This window comes from Thamnophis sirtalis, unplaced genomic scaffold (assembly GCF_051295495.1).
Source record: "Thamnophis sirtalis isolate CommonGarterSnake01/CBP01778 unplaced genomic scaffold, rThaSir2_p1.2 scaffold_8, whole genome shotgun sequence".
NCBI classification, from domain to species: domain Eukaryota; kingdom Metazoa; phylum Chordata; class Lepidosauria; order Squamata; family Natricidae; genus Thamnophis; species Thamnophis sirtalis.
The window spans coordinates 70,939,600-70,962,734 of record NW_028261388.1 but is presented as its reverse complement, the minus strand read 5'-3'; the positions used below and the strand labels follow the sequence as shown (position 1 = coordinate 70,962,734).

The 23,135-nt window shown below is 41.2% G+C and overlaps 1 protein-coding gene across 5 annotated transcripts in view; it reads left to right on the top strand.

The window, feature by feature from the left end:
* Window positions 1–14,904: 14,904 nt before the first annotated feature.
* AFAP1 (actin filament associated protein 1) overlaps window positions 14,905–23,135 on the top strand; it is a 66,893-nt gene continuing 58,662 nt past the window's right edge. For all 5 annotated transcript variants that reach the window (XR_015697552.1, XM_087721886.1, XM_087721884.1 and 2 more), the window contains exon 1: window positions 14,905–15,012. The gene's annotated coding sequence lies outside the window, so the exon portion shown is untranslated. The remainder of the gene's footprint in view (window positions 15,013–23,135) is intronic.

Sequence of the window (23,135 nt, the reverse complement as noted above, 5' to 3'; positions counted from 1 at the left end):
TACCCTCATCCACTCAATGTCAAGTATTTGAGATTTGCTATGAAAGAGAAAGAATCTTTCAGCAAATTTTCTGAATAGAGACATTTTATCTAGAGTCCAAGCTCAGTTTACCTAAGCAGACTTCAAGAAAGAGTTATTTCTGTTTATATAAATACCATTATGGAGGCCAAGCACATATTTCCCACCAAAGAACTCCTCAGAGAACAAAAAGATTGGATTAAATATCCAGCTGTATTTTGTGTTTGGTATAAGGTCATTCTAAAAACATTTAAGAAAGCTGAGGCTGCAGAGCAATTTCTCTCTGGCATGATTCCAGTTCTATCTGAAAAATTAGGAAAGTGCAGAAATGTATATTGCAGCACAGGGGAGACGTAGCGTTCAATTTTAATTAAATAACTGGCAGGAGGTTTTGGAAAGAACACAGCTTTGCTCACAGTTATCCAATTGGAACAAAAGCATTTTAATGAGGGGGATACATTTTAGATTTCTTGATCTTTGCTTCACATATCCTGAGTGTTGTCAGTATATGCATATGCCTCTTAATTGATAGGATATTGGCAACAATATATTAGTTTTAGTGGTCGGTTTCAAACATTTTTAGAACCTCTTCTGTAAGTGTGGCCTGCTTTGTGGGAGTGGCTTGCTGGCCATGTGACTGGGTGGGAGTGGCTTGCCAGCCATGTGATTGGGTGGGAGCAGCTTGCCAGCCATGTGACCAAGTGGGAGTGGCTTGGCAGTCATGTGACTGGGTGGGCGTGGCCAACTTGTAAAATGTGGCGAAACTCACTTAACAACGCTCTTGCTTAGCAACCAAAATGTTGGCTCAGAAACTCTGGCATTTGAAGCACGCAAGTCTTAAAGCTGTCAAGTTAGAAGGCCCTTGCACCCCTACCCCTTTAGAAAAAACCCCCAGGGATGTTCAAACTTGATAGCTTTAAGACTTTAAGGTTTAGATAGGACTCTTAGAGGCGGGCGGGGTGATTGTTAAGCCAGCCAATCAGTGAGCGGTGGGTGGGGCAAGCGTGGTGCGGACGGGCAGGGGGAGGAGCTGGAACCGGTTCTAAACGGCATGGTAGATTTGTGGAACCTCTTCTATAGAAGAGGTTAGAACTGGCAGGAAGCCACCCCTGGTTAGTTTGCAAAGAATGCTCTAGAGTAGATATTCTAGCTTCTATAGAATAATCTGAAAATGCTTGAGCTTTAGTTATACTTGTGACATACTTTAGAAAATATGTCAAACCTGAACAGCACCAGAATACAGCAGAGTATTCTGTTTAGGACATGTATAAGAAGATCCATGCTAGTTTATGATAACCCACAAAATCATATTTTCTTCTATGTAACATTTAAAATATTATGTATGTCCTTCTGCTTTCCCCTCATATTACATAAATTAATCAATAAAGAAAAAAAAAGATACTGTATGTATTACAGAATCTAGGAGAATGAGGTAGGATTAACAGATCTGAATGAAGGTGACTTGATCTTGTAGAGCGAAACTGATGAATATATGTGGAAAAAGAAAAGTAGGTTTCATTATGAATAAAAGGGGCAGAATGAATGGTAGAACTGATTTACAAATTGGTGCCATCTTCTAGGCTATTTGGATATATATGAGAGTTGGAATTCATGGTTATGTTATCCTTCAGTGAATGGTGAAAATGGAAGAACCAAATATGTATTTTGGGAAGATTTGGGCAACATTCTGAATGAATGTGATGTGTTTGTGTGTGTGTGTGTTGTTAGCTAACAAATGGATTGATGTAACCAGGATTGAAGAGAAAGTGATCAGGACAATTATAGATCTAAGAATGAATGAAAATAGTGACGAGGGATCATCTACACACACACAAATGATTTATTTAGAATATAGTGTTTAAACATGAAGCTATTTCTGTTTTCATGTGAAAAACAAATAAACAAACTTTAAAGTATGGCCAATTTTTTTTTCATTTCATTTTTCATTTTAATTTATTTGTATGCCGCCCTTTTCCCTGAAAGGGACTCAGGGCGGCTCACAACTCAAAGGGAGGGGAAAAACAAACAAAGTTACAAAAAACATAAAAACCATGCATAATTTAAAAAGCACAACAGTCATACCATTCGAAGTGGGGCAGCGAGTCTTTAGCCCCAGGCCTGTCGGAACAGCCAGGTTTTAAGGGCTATGCGGAAGGCCTGGAGGGTGGTGAGGGTACAAATCTCCACGGGGAGTTCGTTCCAGAGGGTCGGAGCAGCCACAGAGAAGGCCCTCCTCCGGGTAGTCGCCAGTCGACACTGGCCGGCTGATGGAATTCGGAGGAGGCCTAGTCTGTGGGATCTAATTGGTCTAGTGGAGGTAATTGGCAGTAGGCGGTCTCTCAAGTACCCAGATCCAATACCATGAAGGGCTTTGTAGGTGACAACTAGCACCTTGAAGCGTACCCGGAGATCAACAGGTAGCCAGTGCAGCTCGCGGAGGATAGGTGTTACGTGGGTGAACCGAGGCGCACCCACGATCGCTCGCGCGGCTGCATTCTGGACCAGCTGAAGTCGCCGAATACTCTTCAAGGGCAGCCCCATGTAGAGCACATTGCAGTACTCCAGTCTGGAGGTCACAAGGGCACGAGTGACTGTTGTGAGAGCCTCCCGGTTCAGGTAGGGACGCAACTGGTGCACCAGGCGGACCTGGGCAAATGCCCCCCTGGTCACAGATGACAAATGGTGTTCAAAAGTCAGCTGTGGGTCCAGGAGGACTCCCAAGTTGCGGACCCTGTCTGAGGGGTGTACTGTTTGACCCCCCAGCCTGAGAGGTGGAACACTTGGCCAATTAGTAGGAGGGAAGCACAGCAGCCACTCGGTCTTATCTGGATTGAGTACAAGCTTGTTAACCCCCATCCAGTCCCTAACAGCCTCAAGACAATGCCTCCAGGGTTGCTAGTTGCTAATGGAAGACAGGACCGATGGGCTAAAAGTTTTGATGTTTTCTTTAGATCTGTTATTTCATTGTGGATGGTGGGAAGTTACTCTTAGGAAAAGGTTGTATTGCTATTGTTTATGAAAAGAAAGTGCTTCTGTAGTGAATATTCATCACTTTAAGCTATGTTCCATGGTTGAATTTGTGATTTTTGAATAAGTCCCTCCAATTTAAATTCACCACCAAATGTAGGTAGCTTATTGGGTTGACAAGTGTACTATATACATTATCGATGCAATAAATAAATAAATAAATAAATAAATAAATAAATAAATAAATAAATAAATAAATAAATAAATAAATAAAGTTGGTGAACTGGAAAGAACTGGTTTGGGTGAAAGTTTGGGCAAGAGACTGGCCAAACTTTTTTCGTATTGAATTAAAGCAACTTAATGTTTTATTCCAATTATTCAATATGATCTATCCATCCATCCATCTATCATTTATCTATCTCCTATACATCATATCTAAATAATATTATAAATTCAATAATTCAATTTAACCCTTACTGAAGGTCAGGATTTGGTGGAAAATAATTTAAATGTTTTTTTTCCAACTTTGTGGTTTTTCATTCTGTTATTCTGCTGCCCTCTGCTGAGCAAATGATATAATCATATTCATTCCATTTTTTTTAATCATCTGCTGAACAAATAATGTAATTAAGTACTTCCAAATCTTTCCTAGCTATTTCATTTCTCCTTCTTTTAAAGAAATTGTAAGAAATTTAACGTTTTTTTTTTTTTTTGCCTGAATGGCATCACAAATTTTGGTGGAATATAATCTTTTTATCAGATGCTTTACAAGTCATTGTATATGTTTTCATTTGTAAATCTGAAAACCAAAACAAGCTTCAAAATGCCAGCCTTTTTTATTTATTATAATATCTCACCATTCCTTAAGGTGTATGTGTTACCATAAATATCCTTTAAAAAAAACCTTTAGGAATGGCACGGGAAGGCTATATAAGGCCAAATTCTGCTCTACCACCTGTTTCCAAGGAGAATTTTCTATTAAAACTAAAAGGGTCAGTCCAACTGGGAAGAATTGGATTTTCAGACAGTAGTTTGTAATCCTCTTCCTAGTCCTTAGCCATATTGGAGGCATTCTTGTGTCAAGCCTTAACTGGGCATTTGCTGTTCCATTGGATGCCGCAAAGTTTGATTAAAAAAAAAAGTTTTTGTACTGTTTCCCGTGTATTCTTCTTCACACAAATTCCTACTTTTGCCCCATAAAGAATTTGGGTCAGTGGTTTGGCCTCAAAAAGTTTTTTTTTTTTGTTAAAATGTTTTTATTTTTCATTTTTCATTTTCAAACAGTCACATATATACTGTGCATAACCGGGGCCATATAACATTAAACAATAATCACAGCAGTTCCTCTTGTCAACAATACCCCCAGAAATATAAATAAAATAAAACTCAAACTCAAATAGAAACCCAATATACCTCTTCCACTCTCCATGCACCTCTTTCTTCCGCCCCCCTCCAACTTACTATCTTCCCTCCATCATTCCCTTCTACCCTACTTCCCCTCCCCCTCTACCACTCCTCTCTCCCAGTCCACTCCCTCCCTTCCTTCTCACCCTCCCTCCCATCCTCTCTCCTGCCCTCTCTACCCCTCTTTCTTCTATCTCGCTACTCCTCCCTTTGGTGTATTTCTACTATATGTCAATGTATTCAGCTTGTCCTATCCTCAAAAAGTTTTAATAGCACTGGCATGAATTGTCCTTGGCTTATATAAAGGAAGCAATTAATAGCACTAGTAGTTCTAAGAGGTAGGTGTACTACATCATACATTTTCCGGGTGCATTTTCCAGGTGCTTTTTAGAATAGAATACCATCCCAAGGTATTTAAATACAGTAATCTGCTCTAATTTGTGCCCTTCTACTCTTCAGGACAGTTAAGTATCTCTCTTAACAAAGACCAGAATTTTAGATTTATCAACAGAACCACCTGCTTTTGTCTGCAGTTTCAAAATATATTGCCGCTAGTGCTTTTTTCAGCCGTACAGAGATTTATGAAATCATGGCGGTATCATCTGTGTAAAAGATTATAGGGAGTTTGCACCCTGCTAATTAGGTGAATAGAAATCCAGATTATGAAATAATTTTGCAACTGCATATGTCATTTTAGGGAGTCTAACAGATAATGGATATAAAATCCATCATAGTGGCCTCGTCAACTTTGAATTAGAGCTGAATTAATCTTATCCAATTTAACTTAAAAGACCATGTTGAATTGTTTCAACTTCCCCACTTTACAAGAACATATTCTTTGGGGATCTGATACATTATTATACCTTCCCCCTAAAATTACTGAGGAAAAAACATTGAAACAAGCTGTGGTGAATGCTCAAAGAAATTTGGAATAAATGAGTATAGATAGTGTAGGAAGTTAAAACCCACCCCTCTCCTTAAAAAAACGAAATATCCTGGGAAATATTGAAAAGGCAGAATATTATAATATTGGATAAGAAATGGAGAAACATGTTTTAGGCAGGAAACAGACTCACGCTTAACAGCCCCCATCTTTGTCAATGGGCCATTAAAGCCTGAGCTAGTCTACTCTACATAACAAATGTAGGATTAGCCTTCCACAGAAACTCACCACAAGGCACTTGGGAAAATTACATCAGCCAGCAGGCAACCAAACATGGACTCAAAACACAGCTTAGAGAGCTGCCCCTGCATGGCTGCATGGGAGTCTGACAACCAATCAGAATACGAGATCAAGATCAAAGCTCAGAGAGTACATAAAATCAGGGATTTCCAGTATCTCTCTCTCTCTTTTCTTCTTCGTCTCTGGAAGCCTCTTCACATCTGGAAGCATGTGATCCTCCTTTTCTTTTCAGGAACTCAAGCCATCTGATCCTCTCTACCATTAAACTATCCTCCATGTTTCCAGTGTCTTTTCCCCCCACTTGGAACTGAACCCAGAAGGACATTTCTTCCAACAATGGTCTGCAGGCAAGTATTTTAGGGGATTTGTTAAGGACTAGTAAATCCTTGTCTGTTTTAGCTCATTTTGGATTTTCATATCCACAATCCACTGCAACTTCTAGATGACCTAGCAAAAGTACTTATAATTATGTGATGACCACAACATCAGATAGGGACATAAGCAGCACTGTTCAATCAAGTGGGTGCTTTATCAAGACAATGCTTTGTTGTCTATGTAGGTAAACAACAATGTTTGCCTTTATATCTACCAGATTATACTGGCCTTTAATCTCTCTATGGAATAAAATTATTACCAGATGTCTTGGTTTAACTGATCAATTCCCTTCACAGTGGCCCAGCTGTGGGAAGTTATCATCCAGCCCTCTCCCAGAAAAATGAAATATCCTAGGAAATATTGAAAAGGCAGAATATTTCTCTGGATGTGAAAAGAAACATGTTTTAAAAGACAGAATAGTTGCCTATAGCTTTCTGCCCATCCCCAGCTAATGGGCCATTAAGATGGCCAAGCTAGCCCACTTTACATAATAAAGACTTCTCCTCACTGCAGCTGTAGGGGGAAGGGATATTACTCAACTGACCACAAGGCATCTGAGAACTCATCACAGCCTAGAGAGTAGCCCCCTGCATGGCACCATGGGAATCTGACAACCAGTCAGAATACATTTCTTACACAGGAACAGGAAACAGAGAGGTGGGACTAAACAGGGTATAAAAAGCCTAGCAAGCCCCTCCCTCAGCCCTTCTCTTCTTCTCCATCAACATTTAAACATGTGATCACCTTTTCTGTACAGGGCTCAAGTCATGTGGCCCTGTCCAACAATAAACCATCTTTCCAAGCAGCCTCCATGTCTCCAGTGTCTTCTTCCCCACTTGGAGCTGAACCCAAAAGGACATTTCTTTCAACACAGCAATGAAGATATGTATCTGCAAGTTATAATGAAAGCTCGTCGGCACAGGGTTCCCCATACATTATATACATCTTTGTAGGAATACACTGAGTCATGTGAGACAGAGAAGCCTTTACTTAATCCATTAGAAAGATGAGGAGTCTTTGACTTTTACAGTATAAACATAAACACCTCTTGTCAAGTGGATTCGGAATAACAGAATACACTGTACTGTAACAGAGTTGGAAGAGACCTTGGAAGCAGGGACGTGTAGTCAGTGGAGGCAGAGCCTCACCACTGTCATCATGAAAAGAAAAAAAAAGTAAAAGGAAAAAGGCAAGAGCTGAGGTCAAGCTGAGCTAGTTGTTGCCAGAGTCACCATGGATGACACTGCTTAGTGCTTAACTATTTTAAAAAGCCTCTAAAAAAGCACCCTCTACAGGAGGTGGCAGGAGAATGATGTGCTTCATCTAGTCTGACTTTTTACGATCACTCGAGCAGAGTTAAGCAAGGGTTAAAAGCTGAAAAATTCCTGACGTAGATGAGGCCGGTCATTCTCCTGCCGCCTCCTGTAGAGGGCGTTTTTTTAGAGGCTTTTTTAAACAGTTAAGCAGAGTCATCCATGGTGATTCTGGCAGCAACTAGCCCAGCCTGACCTCAGTGCTTGCCTTTTTCCTTTTACATTTTTTTTTCTTTTCATGATGGCAGGAAAGAGCAAAGTTGAAATCCCCTCTGAAACAGCTGGAAGAGGTACGTGTGGGTTGGAGGGAGGGGGAGGAATTCAAACGTCATCCTCCTGGTGCAACTTTGTGTGTGTGTGTGTGTTTGAGAGGGGGGGAGGGAGGGAGGAAGGAGGGGAAGGGAGAAGAAAAAGAAAACAAAAGAAGGAAACTTATTAGCAAAGGAGAAAAACAAATGCTGTCGCTTTAAATTGGAACTGAGCATGCCTGGCTGTGGAATTCTGGAAGTTGAAGTCCAGAAGTCTAAAACAATTGCTGCCTCACCAGCCATAAACCTCACTGCACATCACTGCTTGGAAGTCTTCTAATCCAACCCTACACTGAAGCAGGAGACTCTATCCGAGGAGCCGAGGTGGCGCAGTGGTTAAGTGCAGCACTGCAGGCTACTTCAGCTGACTGTAGTTCTGCAGTTCGGCTGTTCAAATCTCACCGGCTCAGGGTTGACTCAGCCTTCTATCCTACCGAGGTGGGTAAAATGAGGACCAGGATTGTTGTTGGGGGCAATATGCTGACTCTGTAAACCGCTTAGAGAGGGCTGAAAGCCCTATGAAGCGGTATATAAGTCTAACTGCTATTGCTATTGCTATCTATCAGCCATTTGTCTGAAATGGTATAGGCCAATCTCTTCAGTGATGGAGAATCCACAACTTCTAAAGAAGTTGGGTTTGAGACACAACAGGGGACTTAAAAGAAAATTGGTCTTAACCTTTTCTAAGGGACCAAAGGAGTTACATGGGCCTAAATTGGTACCATGTAGCAGTTGAAATAAAACTACTCCTTTTACGACAATACAATAAGAACATATTTACAATTTATTATTTTTACTCAGTGATTTCAGGCACATACATTATTGGTTGGCAGTTCCAAGTCCTTATTTATTTAAAGGATGTATTCTTTCCCAAATATGTATTACTATTATAATTTAAGAGAGGATATTTGGTATGATTAAAGGAAGGAAAGAAATAATAGTATAACAGCTGTACTTGAGAACTGTTTTGTGATCCTGAAGTCAACCTACTCAATTCTCTTTGTGCTTATGAGAAACATCCTTGAGACATTTAAAAGTTTATCAACCAATGTGCATCCCACAGAAAGAATGTTTCCTGGCAGTAGCTATGGGATGTTGCTGATTTCATTAGAGCACTGTAGCTCAAACATTTTGCAATGCTAGACCAATAAATTCAGAAATGCAAGGACTATCCAATTAGACAAATACCTCTCCCCATGATTTCATCTTTAAAAACATGGGAGTTCACATTTTTTTTTGATAAATAAGACAATAATTTGTATAAATCCATTCCAATCCACTTCATAATCTTTACTTGCTGTTACAAAAGGGTTTCACCAGGGGTTGCTGTGCCCCTTTGTCAGCCAATTTACCAGGGAGCAACACTCATCCTGCTCTGCAATTCCCATGGACGCTGGCTGCTAGGGTTGGGTCACATCTGGCAGACACAGGAAACTGAGTTCTTCTTGCAGATGTTCCTGGAATGGACAGAACATGACAGGGAGGCTGTAACTTAAACACCAGTCCTTGTGGTTCCATGACATAGGGAAGATGTGTGTGGTGGCTAAGGCGTTTTACTTGGCTGATCTCTCTCTCTCTCTCTTCTCTCTTCTCTCTCTCATGTCCTGTTCTCATGACTATGTGTTCAGAATTCAGGATTCAGGAGTTTATTTGTATGCCGCCCTTTTCCCTGGGGGGACTCAGGGCGGCTCACATCCGAAAGGGAAAGGGGAAACAGACTTTTACATATACGACAACACATTAAAAGAAAACACAACATTCATACCATTCGGGAGGGTACAATCTTAGCCCCAGGCCTGGTGGGATAGCCAGGTTCTGATGGCTGTGCGGAAGGTCTGGAGAGTGGTGAGGGTACGAATCTCCACGGGGAGATCGTTCCATAGGGTCGGAGCTGCCACCGAGAAGGCCCTCCTCCGCGTGGTCGGCAGTCGGCATTGACCCGCAGATGGAACCCGGAGGAGGCCCAATCGGTGAGATCTAATAGGTCGTGTGGAGGTAATTGGCAGTAGGCGGTCTCTCAAGTGTTGCTATCCCAGTTAATACACTTCCCACTCCTTATGCTGCATCAGAGTACTTGTGGTTACGGTACTGAAGCATGAATCAAAAGACATCCTTTTGAGACAGAAAGTGAAAGGGTGATGTTGAACCATTCATTCTCACCTGGCCTGATATTAGTGTGTTTCTGTGGGGTCAAAACGAAGTGGGGGATGACAGGAGAGGTATTTAATGCCAACTAGAGGCAAGGGTTGAAAGAAATTGGGCAAGCAAGTTAAAAAGCTGTTGTATGAAAGTATGTGATGCATACTCCGAAAGCATGAAATAAAATTCATCTCAGTGTAGAAGGTGCATTTCTGTCAGCAATGTAATTCTGGATTGTACGTATAAACTGTTCGCATTCCGGGCAATTCCTGATTGTTAATATATCTGGGGTTTGGCAGCTTTTAGTACTGTAATCAAGCAAAGTGTATAAAGGAATGCAGATAAAATTCTACACTCTGACAATCTGTTCTGTTGACCCACCTGGAGGGTACAGTGAAGCAGTTACTTTAACAGTCATGAATAGCATGAGTGCACTTTAAAAATAGCTAAATAGGTTCTAGGGGTGGACAAAGGGAGTGCCACTCTTCCCCAGTTAGATACAGCTATGTGTGACAGGTATTTGGTCAGAAAACAACACATTGCTGGTTACATGACCACCTCTCTGCATCAACCTACCAGTAGTGCATATGAGCAATGACTGCTCAAAGAAGAATAGCAGGTGTCACGGTCACCACTCTCAACATCAAAACAGGCAGGATAAGAAGCTCATCCATAAACCTTTATTGCATTCTGGGATCAGACGCATGCAGATACAGAATACCACCAGTTCAACAGTGGCAGTCTGTAGTATCAGAGATTAGATTTAAAAAGGACCCATAAGTTTATCACATGCTAAGATCTGCACAATGTATAAGGAGTTAACCTTGGCAGTACAGGTGTGCTCACAGATGGATTCAGGACAGCTGACCAATTAGGGGTGTTTACCATGCTCTTCCTCAAGGAGAGACACTTTCACCATGGCATTGGACCAGGCAGAAGTCAGAGGAATAGACAAAGCATTTGTCTACATTACTACCTGGACTTTCCATATTAAAAGCTATGCACTTCTGTCATCAAAATGCTTCAGAATTCACCGTCTCTGTCTTTTCCTGCCATGCAACGCAAGGTGTCTTTAAACTTCCTTGTTCCTTTGTTCCAGTGGTGGGTTTCAAAATTTTTTAGAACCTCTTCTGAAGGTGTGACCTGCTTTGTGGGAGTGGCTTGCCAGCCATGTGACTGGGTGGGAGTGGCTTGCCAGCCATGGGACTGGGTGGGTGTGGCCAACTTGTGAAATGTGGTGAAACTCACTTAACAACGCTCTTGCTTAGCAACCAAAATGTTGGCTCAGAAACTGGCATTTGAAGCATGCAAGCCTTAAAGCTGTCAAGTTATAAGACCCTTGCACCCCTAACCCTTTAGAAAAAAAACCCAGGGGTGTTCAAACTTGACAGCTTTAAGACTTGTGGACTTCAACTCCCAGAATTCCTCCTCTCGCTCTTCATCTTGATGATGTGCGGACGGGCGGGGGGAGGGAGCTGGAACCAGTTCTAAACGGCACTGTAGATTTGTGGAACCTCTTCTATAGAAGAGGTTAGAACTGGCAGAACCCTCCCCTGCTTTGTTCCCTTCCTCCAACTTTTCCTCATGTGATTCTTTTTTCATCTCACACATAAACAATCTTGCAGCAATGTCTGGTTGGCAAAGTTGTGTAGAAAGAAGAGGCAGTAGCCCTGCACTGGGAGAAGAGTCTTTTATTCACCATACAGATGAGGAACGAATTATATTGCTGAAGGAGATTATTGCTGAAAATGCCAACACTTCCACTGCTTGCAGCAGTCGAAGTGTAAGATTTTTAAACAGCACAGATTTGGACCTATGCATCACTACCAATAAAGTCATATAATTAATCAACAAACACCCATGGAACATAACAGCCCCGAGTGCACAAGGCCAATATTTCTATTGTTTCTCCTGTCGCCATTTAAAATATGTTGTTGCCTGTCGGGGGGGAAAAAGAGGGAGGGGGGAGATATGGCAAAAGCTGCACTGTCTCCAGGACTGTCTCACTGTCATCCCAGCAGCTCCTCTTTGACAAATACCCCTTCAGTTCACTGAAGATGCTTCTTGGATGAGAAGCAAAATGTCTTCAAGAGAAAAAAAACAAAGAAAGTCCAGTTGCCTTTTTAAAAAAGCATCTTTTGGACAACCATGACATAGATGACCAAGAATCTCCACAGACACCTGAAGGTTTGGATGACCAACAACCATTGTCTCTTGATGTAGATATTAATTTGCATGATCCAATGCCCTTGTTGCCTTTGTTCAGGAAAAGATGCACATCACACACAAGGATAGACTGAAAAATAATGAAAAAGGAGAGCAGAAAGAGAGCTTGGTTGCATCTTTCCCAATCACATAACTCAGTGAAATAGCCATTTGCATGGAATTTCCTCTTCCAGATCTCCTCTCAGGAGGGGAATTGGATGAGGAACTTAAAAGTAGCAGTTCAATTGGCTACCTAGGGTTAAACTCCTGTGAGACTATGCTTTGAAGGAAACCCCCTTTTAGCTGTGGGAGGCAAGAACCATTCTCAAGGATGACTCTATTGTAGGCTGACCCTGGGATAAGTGTTGCAGACCTGTGTTCTTGAAATGGAAGATGAATTATGGCATCGTGAGGTAATTGTATGGATTAGTCTTCTCTCTCAAGTGAGATTAGAAGAGCTTTGTGATTGTTTACATCTAGATTTTTCATCTTTAGGCCTGCTTCACTGTTCAGTTATTACATATTTCTGTGATTCCCCCTCACCACAAAGATAGAACTTCCACTTTCTTTTCACCCCAAAATCTCCACTATTGATGGGTTATCAAAATGACTACTTTTATTATAGCTGTAGTATACAAAAGAATGCTTTTTATAGTAAATTCCTCATTTATATGCCAGCTTTCTTTCTAGCCAATTTTATATATTTATTGAATTTGCAATAGTGGTGAATATCTATAGGATGAGGGTGAATGAATTAATCGGATTCATACCTGTTCTGACCCCCTCCTCCGCCCAGTAATGACTGCTGAGACAAGCTTAACTGGAATATACTTTAATAGCAAGAAACCAAAACCACAGTGGCTGAAAGCCAAGCATAACAAACAGATAAGGACCTTGACAGCAACTCAGACAAACTCAGGCAGCAATAAACACAGATAAGGCTTGGCAGCAATCCAGCCTGCCACGCTCACAGTAACGTCCTCTGACATTCAATCCTGCGTTGACTTCTGCAAAGAGGGGCGTGTGCACAAGTAGCTTTTTTATAGTCTGGAGAGGAGCCTAATGACCACCAGCTGAGTGCAATCACCTCCTGTAATTGCGTAATTGTTCCTGGCTCCTATTAGCATGCATCCAGGAACAACTCACTACTGGCTTCCGGCTCACTCTCCCTTGTCTCCTCTCCATTGGTCCAAGGCTCCTGGTGGCCAACCAGCCTCTCTGCGCCCGGCAGGGTCCTCCACATCCTCCAGAGCCAACTCAGAGGGCCCCTCGCTGTTGGAGTCTGGTGGCAGCTCCAACAGCTCCTGCTGGGCTACAAAACATAACCTACTCTAAGCTCCTTAACTTTTTTTTAGGATATAACAAGTCATATTTCACCTGAAATTTACAACATGAATGTACATTGAAAGCATCTATTGGTAGAGGTAGAGGTTCATGCTTCATTATCACTCAGCATCTTTAGAAGATACATATCTGAATTACAGAGGTTGCTATTCTGTTGATGGCAACAGAACAGAACAACCTTGCCCATTCCACCTTACCCCAAGGCTTTAGCCAGCCATTTCCACACTAAAGCCAAATTTATCAAAAGGTGCACTTTTAACGATGGTGGGTAAACTGAGTGGGGGAACTGGAAAGCAGCTGCTTGTGGGGAAATCCTTTGTTTTACCTAACTTCCTCAGGCAAGAACATAAAATTCTTCAAATAAATAAATAAATAAATAAAAAAGCAAGCACTTCTGCCTAAATGAGGCTTTGGGCAATCAGGAAAATCCTGGTGCTACTTCATTTAGGACACATTTAAATCCAGGAGGGATTTGATATAAATTGTGTGTGAAAGGGGGCAGATGTGTAACACCCCCATAGCAGAACAAGCTTTGGAAGCTTTGAACAAATGGAGATGCAGCCGATCAGTGCTTGGAATTGTTTTTCGATTTTTTACATTACTTCTTTTTAAATATATATATATATTTATTCTTTTTAAACAAAGCAACACATACAAAACAAAGCAAGAGAAGAGGAAAAAAAAACAACTTTCCTCCATTTCATCAAGCATGTCTTTTGGTTACAAGTTTTTGTGCATCAGTTCTTAAGATTAAAATTAACATCACTGGTTTTGCATTAACCATAACTGGATATTTTGCTGTCTTTGAGCATTATGTGTTCAAATTACCATTAATATTATTTCATTTATAATAACCCTTATTTCCTTGAATTCATAATTCTCTATCAAGTAACAATGAGTCTTTAAAGTATTATAATATCACCTATCTCCAAGGAGAAAGAGCAGAAATTAAAACAAAGAATTCCCATTAGTTTATAATATACATTCATATTTTCAATTGACCATAATGTTGCCAATCATCCAGAGTTCCAAGAATAGTTTCTAATTATTAATCCATATAGTGATTAAGTATTTCAAATCATATGTACCTCAATTGTTCATTACATCATCATTGGTCCGTTTAATATACAAGGATCTTTCTAATATAAAATGGTCACTATATGCAATTATTTTTTACATTACTTCTGTCATCTCAGCAGCGAGATTGAAAGGCAACCTCTTCTCCCAACATCTACTCCGGTTGAATTTCTGGCTCCCATCTCAGATTCGGATCATGCTGCAAGACAAGGCGGAGCAGCAGCTTCTAACTAAAACCACTGGAGACGCCGGGATTTCCTGAGTTTCGGAGCCACGCTTGTGTCTCACTCCCGGCTTCCTGGGCCCGATGCAGGGGTTAGGAGACCCCCCCCGCTCGCCTTGAGAAGGGGGCGCGGCGGCCGCATCCCAGGCAACGTCTAGCGCTTGGAGGGCGTCTCCAGCCTCCGTGTGGATGGAGGAGGGCTGTACCGAAGAAGACCCACCACCACTTTTTCTTCAGGGCTGCCCCCTCCCTCCTTTGTTCTCTCGGCCCCGCCCCTCCCTCAATTTAGCTTGCCCATTGGCTCATGCAGCTTTCACTCGGGGTGGGGGGGGGGGACCCGCTTGGTCCCGCTCCCCGACCCACAGTGAGATTGCCGAGGCGGGGAAGCCCCGGCGCTGCCTTGTTTCCATTCTGCCTCGTCCCGGGGCTACGGCAGCGGCGCGAGACAGGCACCAGGTAAGGGCTTGCGCGTGCCGACCTTAGCGCGTCCGATCCCTCAAGTCGTAGCCGAGCAAGGAAGGAGGAAGCTGCTGCCCGGGAGCCTTCCAGCCCGGAGACAAAAGGCGGCCTCTGACGGCCGCCGCCGCCGCCGGGTGCCTTACTTCTGAATGCCTGACGAGACGCCCGAGGTCGAAGGCTGCCCGCTTGTGGCGCTGAGTCTCTGGGATGTGGGCCGAAAGCAAGATGGGGGTCTGCCCAAAATCTTGCCTTTCGGCCTGCGAGGGAGATTGCATCATGTAACCGTTCCAGACTGGGCGCGGAAGGCTCTTTGCTAAATTCTCCAGGCCTAAAGAAAAGCCTCCCGCCTCTTACCCTGGTAGGTTGGATTGGCTGGCGGGGGATTTGGAAGCCTGACCGACCAAGGAAATATGAAATAGTCCTCGGAGCGGAGCTTCCGAGCGGCCGGGAAGAGGGTGCTTTGCAGCGGGAGAGGTTTAGGGAGAAAGTGTTAGCAAGCATTGGTCTCCAGACTTCTCTAGGATGGTACCGATGCTCCGGCTTTGTGTTGAATGTCTAAGATACGTTGCACAAATCTGTGCGTTACACGCTTGTTCAGTAATGTAGCCTAGTCAAGATTCATAATTAAGAGCCGCAAAATATAGGTCTCTTTGGTCTGTTTACGGCAAATGTTGAATAGAGAAAGCAAAAGCTTGCTGTTAATTACATTGGTAGACGTGGAAAGGGGCGTATGTATACATCTTTAGTCAAAAATAGATGTAAGTCCTGTGTATGTTTGAAATAAGTAAGAATTCAGCATACTATAAAAAGAAATACTGTTGACTTCTTTTAAAAACTGGTGGAAAACCTTTACAATTATTTTAATTAACGTACGTTCAAAGAATTGCTAACTTGTGCTAAAGATTGCCATGTCTTATTGCTGTAGTTTTTGCGCTAATAAAAAACTATAGCCTTTAGAATGTAGTATGGTAAAATTAATTGAGATCAAATGTTCATCTTTTCTGAGAAAATTTATTTTAATCTTTGGCTTTACTGTGATATGCCATATTAACATTTTGTAAAAGTTAATTAGCAATAGCAATAGCAGTTAGACTTATATACCGCTTCGTAGGGCTTTCAGCCCTCTCTAAGCGGTTTACAGAGTCAGCATATTGCCCCCAGCAACAATCCGGGTCCTCATTTTACCCACCTCGGAAGGATGGAAGGCTGAGTAACCCTGAGCTGGTGAGATTTGAACAGCCGAACTGCAGTCAGCTGAAGTAGCCTGCAGTGCTGCATTTAACCACTGCGCCACCTCGGTTCTAATTGAAGAACAAAGTAGCAACACTAGGCTAATGAATAAGTATATGTAATATTAACACTACTTCGTCAGGTACAGCAATGGACAGGATCAAGGTAGGCAGATATATAGGAAACATTCCACTTCCATCGTTTAAAAAGCTAGAAAACAGCAACAAAAGAGAATAATTTCAAACTAAAGAGAACAAATGAATTTTCATCTCAAAAGGGAATAATAAACGGAGCAATTCAAGATAACATTGCTAGTAAAACCAATTGTATAAAAATATTACAGTAAATATAACTTCAAATGAAGCGAGAAGCCTAATAAGTAGAAACCCGTTACATTCATTTCACTTACATTATCTGAGATAAAAAAATAAATAATTGATTCCAACTTTCACATATGATATTTTTGAAGCTTTCTTTATTATAGGTAGTCCTCAACTTACAACCATTTGTTTAGTAACCCTGGAAGTCACAACAGCACTGAAAAAAGTGACTTGTGCCTGGTCCTCAAACTTACAACTTTCACAGTATTTCCACTGGGAGCAAAATTTGGGCACTTTGGAACCTGCATCTATTTAAAATGATTGCACTGTCCCCTGGTTAGATGATCACCATTTGTGACCTTCCCAGCTGGCTGCAGTGATTCGTTTGACAATCATGGAAATAAAATTGGGTGCAACTCATTTAACAACCATCTTGCTTAGCAGTGGAAATTCTGTTCCCAGTTGGAGTCATAAGTTGAGGATTACCTGTATAGACTTTAACCTCCATTACAAATAAAAGGGAAATAAATTGCTATAGAAAAACCATTATCCAAAAAATTATCATGCAACAGTAGAACAGCAAGCTAAGTCAAACTTTGCACATTTGTATGGCTTAATAAAGGTATTTTGAAACCCAGAAAGTGAGTGAAGAGTTAACATCCCTTAAAAAATAACATAAAATGTACCTGTATCACTCTCAAATCCGGAAACAATTATGGAGAGCAAATAAGAGAAATAATTGTAAATTGAAATACTATTTAAGGTTCATGTAGGAATACATGGCAAGAGTTTCTACCTCCCAAGAACCTGATTTTTATCCTCTTTTAAATATTCATCATTTTTTTCTACTCTTAACCACACTGGTCAGAATAGATTCTTTTTTGTCAAGCAAATGTAAATCAAGTCAAGACAGTAGTGGGTTTCCATTTTTTTTACTACCGGTTCGTTTGTGCGCTCGCATGTGCTCGCTGGCGTGCAATGCTTCTGCACAGAAGTGTCCATACGGGTGGGCGGAGCTTCCCACCACCGCTACTATCAGTTCGCCTGAACTGGGAGCAACCCATCTCTTGAGTCAAGATGATTCAATTTAATGTTATAAGTTACTATGATGTTACATTCATTTGTAACTGAAGAGTATTCTTGCTGTAGCAGATTGGATACAAGTAGGCACTCCTTGGGTTACAGTGGCAATTGGGATTGGAATTTCTCTGAATTATTCTTGCTAAGCAATGCGCTCGTAATGCCACATCAAATGGCCATTTTGCTTAGCAACAATAATGCCTGCCACTCTGATTACCATTGTTAAGGACTGTTCAGATTGTTAAGTGAGGATTTTGTGATCCTGACTTCCTGCTGCTTCCACGTTGACATTGCTTGTGGGAAGCTGGCATGGAATATCAGAAAGTGTGATCACATAACTACAATTTGCTGCAATCTCATAATTAGCAATAGCAATAGCAGTTAGACTTATATACTGCTTCATAGGGCTTTCAGCCCTCGCTAAGCGGTTTATAGAGTCAGCATATTGTCCGCAACAACAATCCGGGTCCTCATTTTACCCATCTCGGAAGGATGGAAGGCTGAGTCAACCCTGAGCCGGTGAGATTTGAACTGCAGAACTGCAGTCATCTGACGTAGTCTGCAGTGCTTCATTTAACCACTGTGCCACCTCGGCTCTTGCAAGTCAAGCACTCCAATTATAGTCATGCGATCACATCTCTGTTTCTTTATGTTGATCTCCATATTTTCTGATATTCACAGTTTACCTACAGCTGTGTGAAAAAGTCCTGCAGGCTTTCAGTTTTAAGCTGTATTTACATGTTTAATCAACTTTTCACTCATAGAAACCACACAAAATTAGTACTTTGATGAAAATTTCTGTAGTTGGATTGAGATGCATAATTTTTATTAATATAACCAAAGTCTTTTTAAGGTTTTGAGTGAGTTTATGTGCTAAAACAAACACAACTTGAATTTTCGAGAATGTTAGGATCGAAAGTAGCCAATCAGCAGCGAGCTTTGGCTGACCAATCAAAATGCACAGAAGCTAAATCTATAAGTCAATTAATGTTGTGACTATAAATAGGCATGAAAAACATTGAGAAATTTAATTTAGCTCTGGCTGCAGGCAAGGATGAAGGGCTTTGCTTTCACCAGTACTGAGCAGGGTCATCACATCATTGTGTTTCATAAAGAGGGTTACTCTTGTACAGAAATAGCCACGAGAGTGAAAATGCCATCGCACCACAGTGTGCAGAGTGGTTGAAAAATACCAAATAACTGGTTCAGCTGATGACAGGCTCTGCTCTGGAAGACCAAGAAAGTTGACAAAATGGCAAGATCGGGCTCTCCAACGCATTTCGGTGGCTGACAGGAAGTTCACCTCACCTCAGATTACAAGAATTTAGGGTGAAACGTGATATAAAAGTGTGCACAAGCACAGTGTGTCGCAGACTGCTTGCCAGAGGGCTCAAAGGCTGCAGGGCTTGAAGTAAACCTTTGCTCACAGACGCTCACCACTCTCGGCGACGTGCATGGGCCAAGAAATATGCCAAGTGGACCAACGAATAGTGGGCCAAGGTCATCTTCAATGACAAGAGCAATTTCTACTTTACTGAGAATCAGTGTAATAAGTATGTCAGAAGATTTCCAGCTGAAGAATTTAGGCCATACTGCCTGAATCTATCTGTGTTTTTGGTATTGGTCGGATACAAATCGTGCATGGAATCATAAATTCCAAGCAGTATGTTTGAAGTCCTGGAAAAGACCATGCTTCCTTCAGCTTAGCAATTTGTAGGGAAGGACTTTTACTTCCAGGATGACAATGCTCCTTGTCATCGAGCCAAATCCGTCCAGCAGTGGATGAAGAAGCATGGTGTTCGACTACTGGATTGGCCAGCTCAGAGCCCAGATTTGAACCCAATTGAGAACTTGTGGGCCAAGATTGGTTACAATTTTGTAAGAAGCATCCGAAGACCAAGCAGGAGCTGATTGAATCCATTATTGCAGCCTGGCACCACATTGCTACCAAAGATCATGTGCAAAGGCTCATGACCAATTTCATATTAGTAACCATATTTGGTTACCTAAATGGTCCTTTTCGGGGCCACAAACAATAAAAATGTTAACAGAACACTAGCATCGTCCTTAGTAATTGCAACGGTTCCACCACAAAAGCGCGTAGGACAAAATCGCGCTCGACAAAAGCGCGCTGTGACATCATCACAGCGCGACGAAAAAGTTCGAAAAATGTAAAAATAAAGCGAAAACGTTACCCTAAGCCCCCCAAACCTAACCCTAAACCTAACCCTAAACCTAACCCTAAACCTAACTCTAAACCTAACCGTTAAAGTAACGAAAAACCTAACGCTAACCCTAACGCTAACGCTAACGCTCTAAAGCTAACCCTAACCCTTAACCTAACCCTAACCCTAAACCTAACCCTTACCTTTATGTGAATCGGCTTGCTTTAATTTAATTTTTATTAATTTTTATTTGAATTTTTCGATCTTTTTCGTCGCGCTGTGATGACGTCAAAGGCGCGATTTTGTCGATCGCGCTTTTGTCATCCGTGCTTTTGACGGGTCACGATTGCAACACGTATGCCACTGGGTAAGCATCAGTTAATCTGTTTTCATAGTCATTTTAAGCATCCATTGAAAGCATGCAAGAAAATTCACAATTCCCATCCAAACAGCACCAAATTGCAAAAAACGTATGCCTTTCACTTAAAAACCACCAGTATTTATTTAAATATAACAATATTTGCATAGCAGTTAGCATAAAATATCATAAAATCAATGGCCTATCCAAAAAAATGTCGTAAACCGTAAAGCGTGCAGGACTTTTTCACACAGCTGAACTTTTTGTTGGAAATGAGTGAATGAAATATGAATAGATTTATCTTTCCTTTGCTGTTACTTACCAGTGTGCCAGCCATCTTCATTGAACAGCTGGTATACTGATTCTTTTCTTTTCCTCTTCTTTTGAACAAAACTAAATATTTTTTTTTCATATTTGTATCATCTTTCAAGTCTCAGTTTGAATTTTCCTTTTCTGACCCAAGCTCTGTAGTGGCAAGCTATCAGTCTAGTCTTCCTTTATTAACCTGACAATCTAGATCCCTGTATAGTCTCACTTGCTTATAATTCTGAAACCATGGACACTAATGATGGTATTGTAGATAGCACAGATGGTCCAAATCAATATCTTGATTTGTAAATTCTTGTAAATAAAATAGTCCCCCAAAAATGGTTAAGGTACTAACTGCTTGACTGAGTAACTGGGTTTATGCATTAAAAAAGTGAGAATTCAATGATCTGTTTTGTTTAACTGTAACTAAACTGTCATAATATAATATAGTAAAACTATAATTTTAAGGAATGTGAAGTATTGCATGCTATTTCCATAATTATGTGAAATATTAAATCACATCAATTATTCAGAGAGTTCTGGAAACCATCAGCTTGTTATTTAGGGGTAAAATTTGAATTATTGACTGAAGGACTTGAATTATCTGTTAATCATCAGCATACCAATTATATTTTTGTTCATTTATGGGAATACCCATAGTAACATCAGAATCCCATTCAAAATCTATGACCAAAAAAGTCACAGCCCTTGCAAAAAAGGAACTATGATCCTCAAGGATTATTTACTGACATTCAGCTCCTTCAAAATCAAAGCAGTTCTCTTGGTAATGTTTCCTTTAGGCAATAAGACCTTCATTTCTTTATCACACCATTTTCATCTTTAATGTTGTTTTACATGCAAGTATAGTAACTTCATTAAAATGTTCCTATGCAGGATCTTTTATATTTGGTGGCCACTGAGCGGTTTAGCCAACAAAAAGGACAATATTTTTAAATATACTGGCAGCTGTTATTTGAGGGTTGTGAGTGCCATCTAATCAGTGCTGACTCCAGGTGATTGTCTGGACAAGTCCCTGTAGTTTTCTTAGCAAGGTTTCAAAAGTTGCCATTGCTTCTTTTTTAGGGCAACCGCGTTCGACTAAAGCGCGCTCGACGAAACCGTGTAGGTGACGTCATCACAGCGTGACGAAAAAAGCACACTGCGAACGCTAAAGCTAAAATTAACACCTAAACCTAACCCCCCTAAACCTAACCCTAAACCTAACCCTTAACCTAACACTAACCCTTAACCTAACCCTAACCCTAACGCTTAACCTAACCCTAAACCTAACCCTAAACCTAACCCTTACCTTAACGTGAATCGGCTTGCTTTCAAAGCGCTATTTAAAGCGCCCTTTTTTCTCCGCGGTCGCTGTTGTTGCCCTGCTGATGACGTCAGCGACGCGGTTTAATCGGGCGCGCTTTAGTGGAGCGCGGTTTTGTCGTGCCACGGTTCTATAATTGGCTATTACCTTGTAATATTGGTCATATTTTTATTTATTTCTATGGCGAACATTTTATTAAAAAACATGATAGAAGAAAAAATACCTACCCTTTGTAAAACGAAAAAAAAACCTGAGAAAACAATTTTTTGATTTTTTTTACGAACGGGAGATATTTTTTGCTTCCATACTGTTCCTTAAGAAAGTATTCACCCTAGAAATAAACAAAAATATAGACAGAAATAGCATAACGTATTGTACTCTGAGACAAATTATACCAATATTTTATTTACTTCACAGTTTTATGATTTTTATAATCTGGTTAGATTATGTATTAATTCTGATGATTTCCAACAATGCTGCTTTGATGCTTTAATCCAGGGGTAGTCAACCTTTTTATACCTACCGCCCACTTTTATATCTCTGTTAGTAGTAAAATTTTCAAACCACCCACCGGTTCCATAGTGATGGTGATTTATAAAGTAGGGAAGTAACTTTACTTTATAAAATTTATAAAGCAGAGTTACAGCAAACCCCTACTGCCCACCATGAAAGCTGGAACGCCCACTAGTGGGCTGTAGGGATCAGGTTGACTACCACTGATTTATTCAAAGGGTATCAAACTCAAGGCTCAGGGGCCGTATCCAACCTGCGGGGGTGCTTAGATCTGGACTGCCCTGGAAACAGTGAAGGACCTGCCTGCAGTGCCTCTGCAGCAAAAACACACCTTGGGAAGGATGCATTGTGGCTCTATTGAACTAAGTTTCCGCTGGCAGAGAGTTGCAGGAGGCCATCGCAGCTGAAACGGCGCTCGGGAGCCCGTTTTTGCTGGCAGAGCACTCCAGCCACCAACATGAGTGACATCAAGATGGCCATAGCCACCCTGGCCACGCTCACCCGAGCCCCCAAAGGTCAAACACAACCCTGATGCGGCCCTCAATGAAATAAAGAGTTTGACGCACTTGCTTTAATCCTATGCATATTAAGTGTTCATCTATTTTCATCGTTAGTATCTGGAAGTGGATAGCTTTTTTAAAAATATGCGCCTTCATTAGAATTAGGATTAGAATTAGATCCAGTACAACAAATCTGAAGTCAACAGGAGGACTACCCCAAATTCTTGGCAAATGACAAGGAAGAAGAACTTTGCATTTGTGCTTTTCTTTTCAGTATCTTTTTTAATTTATCTTACATCTTCCTATCATCTGAGAAAGAAG